Source organism: Gossypium raimondii, chromosome 9 (assembly GCF_025698545.1).
Source record: "Gossypium raimondii isolate GPD5lz chromosome 9, ASM2569854v1, whole genome shotgun sequence".
Lineage (NCBI taxonomy): Eukaryota > Viridiplantae > Streptophyta > Magnoliopsida > Malvales > Malvaceae > Gossypium > Gossypium raimondii.
In genome coordinates, this window is record NC_068573.1 from 36,075,034 (window position 1) to 36,085,963 (window position 10,930).

Here is a 10,930-nt window from a genome sequence, read left to right on the forward strand (position 1 = left end):
GCAACAGTGCATAGTTTATTAATTTAGCTAGATAACTTTGCAGCCCCTCTTGGATTTGAGGTTTTCTTTTACTAGTCTTAACATGAGAAGATCCTACCTCCATGGAATTTTTTTTAATGTAGCTCTAGAACATGTTGTTCAAGCTCAAGTGGCCTGTTAGGAGTTTGGTTGTCTCTATCTATGTCAAGTCCTACTAGAGTTGACATGTGAACATCATTCATTGGATTTATTTCTTCGTTTTCTTCAAATGTTTTATTATTTTCATCCTTGAATTGTTAGGGAACATACCTAAAGAAGGTGTCCATACTTTTTCACCGACTGCAACTATCTCTATGAACATTTGGTCCAACATTCCTTCTAATTCAATATCAATGATTGCAATTCTAAATCTCTAATCTTTAAGGACAACTTACATATAAAATAATGGTTTAGTAAAAATTAAGGACCTTATAAGTAAGATAAATAATACTTAAACAAAAAAGTATTGTACCTTTAGCCTATTCTTCCACCAATCTTCCACCAATATTCAGAGGCATCAATTGTTCATTTTATGAGATTCCATCCTAAACTAGTATATTTCCCTTTAAGGTTTTTCCATGCCTTTCATCTTTTTTTCAATAAGTCCATTCTATCTTTAATTGTTTTTGTGCACAAGCCTTGCATGTTTCATTTTCAAAATTGACAACAATTCTTAGCCTTCCTTCTTTTTTGAAATGAGTACTAGGTCTATTTTCATTACTTATCTCGTTAATACAATGATTACAAAATGTTATTGTCAACCTCCTATCCCATATTGCTCCTTTGGATATTCCACTTGCTTCAACAAGTATAACACTTTTCATCTATCACAATAAAATGACTTCAAATTTTAGTTCTTTTAAGCTTGTGATAAATATCAATAATAATAAATAAAGTTCGTAGAGACCCACTGTTGGTGAATGATGTATATACATATTCAAATTGCACTAGTAAAGAACTCCAAAGAAATAAAATAAGCCCCTACAATCAATCCAAGTTAAACAAACATTGTGAAATTATAAGGGGAAAAAGGCAAATAAAATAAATAAAATTGGATATATAAATAATGTTTTTTTCAAAAAATATACATTATTTTATTTACTTTATGTCATTTGGCATTTTACTTTATTTTCTTTCTAATCTTATTTTATTGAAGTGCACCTACTCAAAACATGTTGGGATGAAACTGAACCCGACGAAACACCGCAGAAGCACAATTGGTTTTTTTTACTCCCGAAAAATCAATTTGGTAATTACGGCAAACCTAATAACACAATATATCAACAACTGATGCAAATAAACCATAGTATCACAAGCAAAAATAATAAATGAAGACACGTAATTGTTATGTAGAAAACCCATTTAAAGCAAATGGAAAAAATCACGAGACTTTGAAAGTCCACCAAAAATTTCACTATAATCAAAGTCTTGCTACAAGATCACAACCAAGCCACAATAAAGAGTATACAACACAAATAAGGCTATCAACAAATAATCTCAAGCAAACTTTAAGAGAAAAGTTGAGAATGTAACAAAAAATAGGCTAACTTTGAAAGTCGAAAGCCCAAAGCTCTGGTACCCAAAGTGAAAATCGAACCATACACTTTAAAGATCTTCAAGTCTACTAGCTACCATAAAAAATCAGCTCTTTTGGACATTGAATGAACCTCCAATCGAGAAAATAAGAGAGCTAGTATGTGTAAAAAAATATTTTCTCTCCCATTTTTCTCATTTTTTCTTTAACTTGCAACACATACACTCTCTCTCTCTTTTTTCAACAACCCCCAAAACAATATATATGTAGGGCATATAGTGGGACTACCTACGACCCAACAAATCTTCCCCTCCTATTATGTGGGGGTGTTCACCATACCGACGATCGAGCAACAAGCTCCAAAGTTTCCTCTTAGTAAGGTCTTGGTCAACATATCCACACCATTATCATTAGTGTGAATTTTCTCAATCTCAAACAACTTAGACTTCTCATATCCAATGATACCTCACACCAATATGTTTAGATCGAGCATGAAAATTCAATTTCTTACCAAGATGAATAGCACTTTGGTTATCACAAAACACAATGATCAGAAGTAGTCTTCTTGTAGCCATGCTCCATCACAATAGACTCAAACTTCTTGTACCATTTCCTTAAAGCTTGCTTCAAACCATATGAACTCTTCCTCAATCTGCACACATAGTCCTCTTTCCCTTATGCAACAAAACCCTCTAGTTGTTCCATGTAAAACTCTTCCTCCAAATCACCATGAAAGAAAGTAGTTCTCATTTCCATATGTTCAACCTCTAAGTCATAATAAGTTGTCAAACTCAATATACTTTTGATAGGGGGACATCTTCAAAACTAGAGAAAATATTTCCTCAAAGTCAATCGCCTTTTCTGTCTGAAACCCTTGATGACCAATCTAGCTTTGTATCATGGAGTTGAATTCTTTTCTTGTTTCAACCTGTAAACTCAGCGATCTTTCAAAGCTTTCTAACCCTTTAGCAATTTCTGCAACTCAAATGTATGGTTGTCAAGCAAGGATTGAAGTTCATCCTTCACAGCTTCAGCCTACTTATCTTTGCATTCACTCTCTATAGTCTTTTCATCATAATACTCTAGTTCTCCCTCGTCAATCAAAAGAACATACTTACCAGTAGAATACCTCATGAAAGATCGTCGAGGTAGAACTGTTGGTGGAGCTATAGGTGATTAGTGTTGGTCATTCTTAACCTCATCTATGAGAGCATCAAAATCAACTATACCCTGTTAGTCATCAATGTTATCTTATTACATATCATCCTGCATAGAATTCAACAAAGAAGCTAGAGGAACCAGATCTGTGTTGATTAAGTCACCAATACTTTGTGGACCCGTCTTTTTCGTCTTGTTAATGTCTTCAATGGTCTGACCTTTAAGTAAAATCACATCTCTACTTCTCACAAGTTTCTTTTCAATCGAATCATACGGTTTGTACTCAAACTCATCATGACCGTAACCAATGAAGATACATTGCCGAGTCTTAGCATCCAACTTAGATATATCATATTTCAGAACATAAACAAATGCCTTGCAATTGAACATACACAGATGATCATATGACATGTCTTTACTAAACCAAAGCCTATTTGGTACATCACCCTGCAAAGGAACACCATGAGACAGATTAATCACATGTGCAATTGTATACAAAGCTTTAGCTAAAGAGAATATAGGCAACTTTGCATCTGAAAGCAAATATCTGACTCTCTCAATCAATGTTCAGTTCGTTATTTCAGCCAACCCATTCAACTGTGGAGTCTTCAGTAGTGTCTTCTGATGTCTGACTCCCTATAACCAAAAATAAACAGCAAGCAATCCTCTATACTCATCACAATTATTAGTATGGATACACTTCAACTTCTTTCTAGTCTCTTTCTCAACTGAAACTTGAAATTGCTTGAACACATCTAATACATGGTCCTTTCTTTTCAAAGCATAGACCTAAAGCTTCCTCGAATAGTCATCAATAAAAGTCATGAAGTGCACCACCATGTGACTTAACCTTCAACTGACCACAAACATTAGAATGAACCAACTCTAGAAGATCTAAATTTCTTAAAGGAGGATGATGCTTAAATAAAACTCTTCTCTGCTAGACAATAAACACGATTGTTCAGTGTAGCATTATTCAAACATGAAATTTGATTCTTCTTTACCAAACAATTAAGCTCATTCTCATTCATGTGACTAAGTCACCAATGCCACAACTCCATTAAGTCATTATCTTTTGTTACATTCACGGTTCACCATACCTCGGGAATCGAAGCCTGCATCAAATATAAGCTCGAACTCTTTTTCCCTCGAGCCATAACCAAGAAGCCTTTGTTCAATTTCCATTGACCTTTATTAAAAGTGTTACAAAAACCATCATCATCAAGCTTTCCTACAGAAATCAAATTCAAACGAATATTCTAATATCTTTAAGTGTCAACTTGGTTCCATTATTAGTAACCAACAACTTGTACCAAGCTATCATTACCCATCTTCAATACCCCGCAATCACCATAGTATAAGATGTGAAGAACTCATTTCGTGACATAACATGAAACGAAGCACCAATATCTATCATCCAACTAGTATCATCACATTCTAGGTTGATCAAATTCTCATCACAAAGGACTAACAGATCATCTGTAGCAGTGGCAGTAATTCATTCGAATTTCTCATTATCCCTTCTCTCTTATTTATCACCACTGCCTCTATTCTCTCTTTTTCACTTGTAGCAATACTTTTTGATATGGCCTTTCTTGTCGCAATGATAACACTTAAGATTCTTGTATCTTGATCTCGACTTGCTTTGGCTTTTATCTCTACCCTTTTCACCTTTGTCTTTACTTCTCCCCCTACTTTTGGTAACTAGAACCTCGAATTGTGATGAAGAACATTGAGACCTTCTTCTCACCTCTTCATCCAACACACCACTCTTAGCAATTTTTAAGTCATAATACCCTTCGAAGCAATATTAATAAATAGAACTCGAAATATATCCCAAGAGTCTGCTAGAGTAGCAAGCAACTAAAGCCTCATAATCTCATCATCAAATTTAATTCCCATACCATGTAGTTGAATCAACAAACTTTGAAATTCATTCAATTGGTTAGTTATAGAAGCTCTTGTAACTCAACGTCATCATTCTTTTAAGCATAAACAACTTGTTATTGTCATCAATCCTATACACTTTAAAGATCTTCAAGTCTACTAGCTACCGTCAAAAAATCAACTCCATCGTATACCACATGAACCTCTGATCGAAAAAAATACTAAAGCTGGAATGTGTGAAAAAACCGCTCTCTCCAACTTTTCTTATTTTTTTTCTTTGACTTGCAACACATACACACACTCTCTTGTTTCTTTCAGCAACCCACAAACTATATGTAGGGAACAGAGTCCCACATAATGGACAACCACGGCCCAACAAAACAAAATTAATCCACATGCCAATGCGGTTTAGTTAGCACCAAAATATATTATGCTTTAATTTTTCATTAATTCCTTTTGATGTTTTCTTATCTTTACAAAAAAAAATCATTAATCTATTATTAAAGCAATATAATATATATACAGAGTTAAGTAAAAAACAATAGATATATATGGGCCAACCGCATGGACTAGGGGCCACCAATACAAATATATCTTGGTTTTACCCGATTATAGCAATTAAAGCCGAGCCAAAATTCACCAAAAGAAAAAAAAGCTAAGCCACACTCATGCAGGTTCCTTAATAGGAGGAGTTCAGCTTAAGCCCAGTGCCATTATTGGTTTTACAGTAATAAGCCATCAACAAATGTTGTTGATGCCAAACTATTAACAAATACCCAAATTTATCAATAAACAAATTATAGAGTGCTAGTATTCATGCCTTACATGCTATAGCTAATTTAAGAAACAAAAGGGGAAAAAAATGAAGATCGAGCAGAGCATACCAAACTGCTCTGCAATTTTGACTTTAACAGATCATTACATTTACAGTACCAAACCAAGAAATAGCAAAATAATATATTTTGAACATTAGATCTATTCATGACCGAGTTGGGCCCTAACAAAATTTCAGGTTTATTTGATAGGTCTGGGACTGATCTAAAAAAAGGTTTAAAATTTTGACTAAGCTCATTCCGGATAAAAATATTAAAACCCGAGCGCGACTCGGCACACCCGTATTAACTTTTTTATATTATTTTTTTATATTTTTAAAAAATATAATACATAAAAAATACTAAAAATATTAAAATAAATGTTTCTTAACAAATTGAAAATAATTTTAAAAATCTTTATATGTGAATAGCACTAAGATAGATGCAATTTAACAAGCAAATGCTCTAAAATAGTAGCAAAATTAACAATAAAATATGAATTATACAATATTCAAACAATAGCAACAAAATAATAACAACATAATAGCAAAATGATAGCAAAACAATAAAAAAAAAGAGTAACAAAACAGGGAAAAATAGCAAGAAAACAACAGTTTTTTTATTTTTCAAATTCGGGCTAGGTCGAGTCCACGTAAAAAAATTTACCTGAGGCCTGACCTGTTTTTTAAACATACATTTTTTTTGCCCATGTCTATTTTTTGGGTCTATATTTTGCCCAAATATTCTCATTTTTTGAGTGGACCTTTAGGCCGGGCATACCTTGAATGATAATAATAATAATAATAATTGAAGAAGAAACTTGAAGAATTACTCTTCAACTTTTTTTTATGTAATCACAAATGTCCTTATCTGAAAATAATTCTATTGGGGGCAAAGAGTCTAAAAATCTCAAAATGGCAGTAACTAAAAGCTTGAATATAAACTTCCATTACTTCACTATGTACTTAAAAGCCAAAGTCAAAACCAACTGCAGCTCCTCACTATCTTTCCCGTTTGGTTGGATAAGCACTTCTTGAAAGTGCTTTTGGTTGCAAAAGCAATCTGTTGGGGATTACTTCTGCGGGGTAGAAGTGGTTTTAGCACCCCAACCGCAATATCGGATAATTTCTATTTTGACAGCCTGATAATTCGGATTATGTTTTTACTTTCTTTATGATATATTTTATATCTTATTTGAATATTTTCTGCTATACCTATGCTATACATAAAAGTAAATCATTTACTTTAGGATTAGGATGATACTAAAAACCTTAATTTTTAGGCATCGATAAAATTTTACTACATCATCATATTTTAAAGACATAAAATAATTATTATACACTCACTCATAGAGAATTTATTTGATGGATCATTCCCACCACATTATTAATGGTCCATTTCTAATTATTTAATAACATTTCAACAAATTTTTCCATGTGATTAACACATAATTTTAGTAATTTTTTTTACCTTGAATCTCAAACCCAAAATCATGAACCCTAAATCTAGAATCTCAAATCCTGAACCCAAAACCTTAAACCCAAAATCCTAAACTTAATCACCGAACTCGTAACCCCGAACCCTTAAACTCTAAACCAAAACCTCAAACCCCAAACTCGTAACCCTGAACCCTAAACCTAAATCTTGAACCCCAAACCCGAACCCGAACCTTGAATCTTAAATCCTGAACCCAAACCTTGAGCCACGAGATTTGGGGTTCATGATTTAAGGTTCAGGGTCCATGGTAAAATAATTATCAAAATTATGTGTCAATGACATGAAAAAATTGCACAAAAAGTACTATTTTTTTTAAATTGGTTACAAAAAAATAAAAAATATTAACTTATGGAAAAAAACAAAATTATTAAAATTATTTTAAGTAATTTAATTAAAGTTAAATTAAGTTGGAGAAGATATTATATATAGATACGTGTATAATAATATTTTGTTATCTTTAAAATTTAATTACGTAGCACTATTTTATTGGTGCCTAAAGACAGTACTATTATAGATAAAAGGTTCTTTCTTGACACGTGGTTCTTTATCTTTTGTTTACCTTTTGTCTTTTGTCTTTTTTCTTTTTACTTTATAAAATAATGATCAATTTTAATTTTGACCTCTATATTATATATGTTGAAATTTGAATTTGAATTTTTATGCTTTAATTTTTGACATAATTTAATCTCTCAATTTTCATAATATCATTAGTTAGTCAAAACAAATACTTTTGTGAACTATTTAGATTAAAATGCTAATGTAATGTAATACCGAAAATTACTACAGAAGAAAGTAAGATAATATTCGATATAGTAAAATAAGGAAATAAAGTGATAAAAGGGTAATTTTGAGTTATGTCAACATTGGAAAATATATTATGACATATTAATTCAAGAAAGGATTAAATCGCAAAAGTGAGAAATTTTGTTGCCCAAGAGTAAATACTCAAAATTTGAGGAGTTAAAGTGTAAATACAAAAAGTTAAAGGACCAATAGTATAAATATTTTAATGATGGAATAATCTAGAAACTAAGGAAAATGGATGAATTAGGACCAAATTGAAAATGTGAAGAATTTTGAGGGACTAAATTACAATTTTACCAAATTAAGCGATGACTCAAGGATGGAGTTTTAAAAGATTATAAAGGGAAAAATGGTCAATTAGAGAGAGAGAGAATTCTAGAAGGTAATGATGATGTTGGCGATATTTTTAATTCATTAATTAGATAAATGTTATTTAGTTAATATTTTATTAAGATTTTTAGTATTATTTTATTATTAAATGATTAATATAAAAGGGAGGAAAGATGAAGAGAAATCATCATCTTTCCCATGCATTTCACGTTAGAAGGGAAGAGAAGAAAGAAAGTTTTGCTTTCTTTACAATTTGGTCCTTCCACCAAAAATTTACCATTTTCACCTAGAAATCAAAAGAATTTCCATAGCCATCAAGAGAGAAAGATAACAAGAAGACTATGGGGAGCTAGAATATCAAGTTAGATTCAAGTAATAGAAGCTGGAGGAGAGAGAAAATCAAGTTAAAGGTTGAAACCAATAGGACAAGGTAAGAACATCAAGATTTCAACATATTTTTAAGCGTGATATTATTGAAAAGTATGGAAATGATGTTATAGTAGAGTTTTCTTATATAAGATCTTATGTTTTTGATATATTAGTGAAGAAAAATAAGAGAAAGTGATGGGAAATATTATAGAGAAAGGGAAGAAGGGTGTTATAAATTTAGTAATCAACATTTTGCACTAAAACAGTTTTGGACAGCAGCAGTAGGTTAAATTTGAAAAATTACCATAAATCGTAGAAATCGAATTAGAGTATGAATAAAATATGGAATTAAATCTTATTGAGTCTAGTTTCTCATAGAAGAAACGGTGCAAGTAATGGAATTCTAAATCATGAGATATAATAAATTTTGTGAGACAATGTCAGAATGAATTCAGGTTCCCTATTCTGAATTTGAAAAATCATTAAAAATGTAAAAAATAATTATGGGTTTTAATTTATATTTTAAAATCCTTAATGAGTATATTTTCAAAAGAAACAAATGGGGATATAATCTGAATTCTGTACAAAGAGATAATTAATTTTTAGTGAAGAGGGGTCGGAACTATCAAACAGTGAAATAAGGAAACTTTAAAGAATAAACTGTACTTACTGGTTAAACCAAAATTATGAAAATTTTATAGTAAGAATACATGTGAGTCTAGTTTCAGATAAAATTAATGGATCTCAATTCAGAGTTACGTAGCTCAAGATTTAAATAATTTTGTCACTATGACTCAAGTGGACAGCTTTGAATGAACAAATAAATAAATAGTGAAATTATAGATAATGTTACATATAAGCATGTTATATACATTAAGGATGTGGAATGGAGAGGAGGAGGAGGAAAGTATATGATTATTAAACTAGCATGAGTTTTCATTAAAATGGCTAATTTGCATGTTTTAGGTTCAGGGACTAAATTGAATGAAAGTAATATTTTAAGGGTAAATTTGTAAAAATGTTAAAAAGTGACCAAATTGCATGAAATGAATTGTTTTATTATTTAAATTAATAAATTGAATGAAATATTAATTTAGATCAAGATTGGGTGGAAATTCGAGAAAAATAGAAAATTACCAAAATGTCCCTAAATTCTGGTATTTTTGCAATTTAGCCTTGTAAGTTCGTGTAACTTGAATTATATTCTTAAATGCTTGAAATATATATTATTGATGTGAATATGATTTGAATATTCATTGTATGAAAACTGGTGAAACATTGATATATTTGATAAAAGAGGAAGAAATCCCGGTTGAATGAAAGGAAAATTCGATGGATCTCTGAAAAGGAATTGACGGTAAAAAGGATCTAGCCCAGACAGGTGATCCTATTCTGATATAGCCCTTCTGAAGAATATGTGGAAAATGGATTTAGCCCGGACGGGTGATCCGAATTAGGGTCTAAATTTAGCCTGGACTGGTAATTCAGATCCAAGCTCATTAGAGTAATTGTCATTGCAGGGGATTTAGCCTGAACTGGTAATCCCGACAATACTCTATGAGTTTATATTATAGGGGATTTAGCCTAGACTGGTAATCCCGCTATAAGGATGAGGTTCACGGGAGTGTGCTCACTGAAATGGAAATGTGCCCACATGAATATGAATTGACAGACCCGGATTTGTACACTAAAGTGTACCCCTGAAAATCTGTCGAAATTCCGAGAAATTCAACGGGATAAATATGGAAAAATAACAAGGAAATGGAAATCATGGTATCGATGAGCTCGTCAATCTTGGTATATATATTATTGATACATGGAAATTATTGAACTAACTTGAATATTGAGTTTATGCATGTTAGGGGAATAATGCATTGAATGGCATGTATAAGTTAAATTGGCCAACGTTAGCTCATTAATGTTTTGATTTTGATTGATTTTAAATATGAATGCTTGATGAAATGAAATGTCTGTAAATTAATTTGTAAACTCCGGTAATGCTCTATAATCCTATTCTGGCAATAGATATGGGTTAGGGGTTACATGTAATTTTTTAAGAACATTATTCCAATAAAAAAATATTTTATCATTATTAATTTGAACTAGTGCTTTTAAGAAAAAGTCCACATCAACATCTTAACTAAAATAATTAAAGATACTAATTATTTGAATTAGCTAACGTCGTTATAATAAAATAGAGACCGAATTTACCTAAACCAAGTATAGAATTAAATATCAAATTTAAGCATGGTAAAGTAATCAAAACCATAAAAGACAAAAGATAATCTATTCCTAATATAAATTGTACCAAATAAAAGTATAATAATTAAATCTCAAATTCAAACCTGAAAAGGGATCAAAATTCATAATATGAATGAATGACAATTTATACTGAACACAATCATCCCTAATATATTGCATATTCAACTATTAGATTTATTATTTGATATTGATTCATAATGCATATAAATATGAGCCAAAAAAATCATTACCCAAAGTCATTCCTTTATTGTAGGTATCA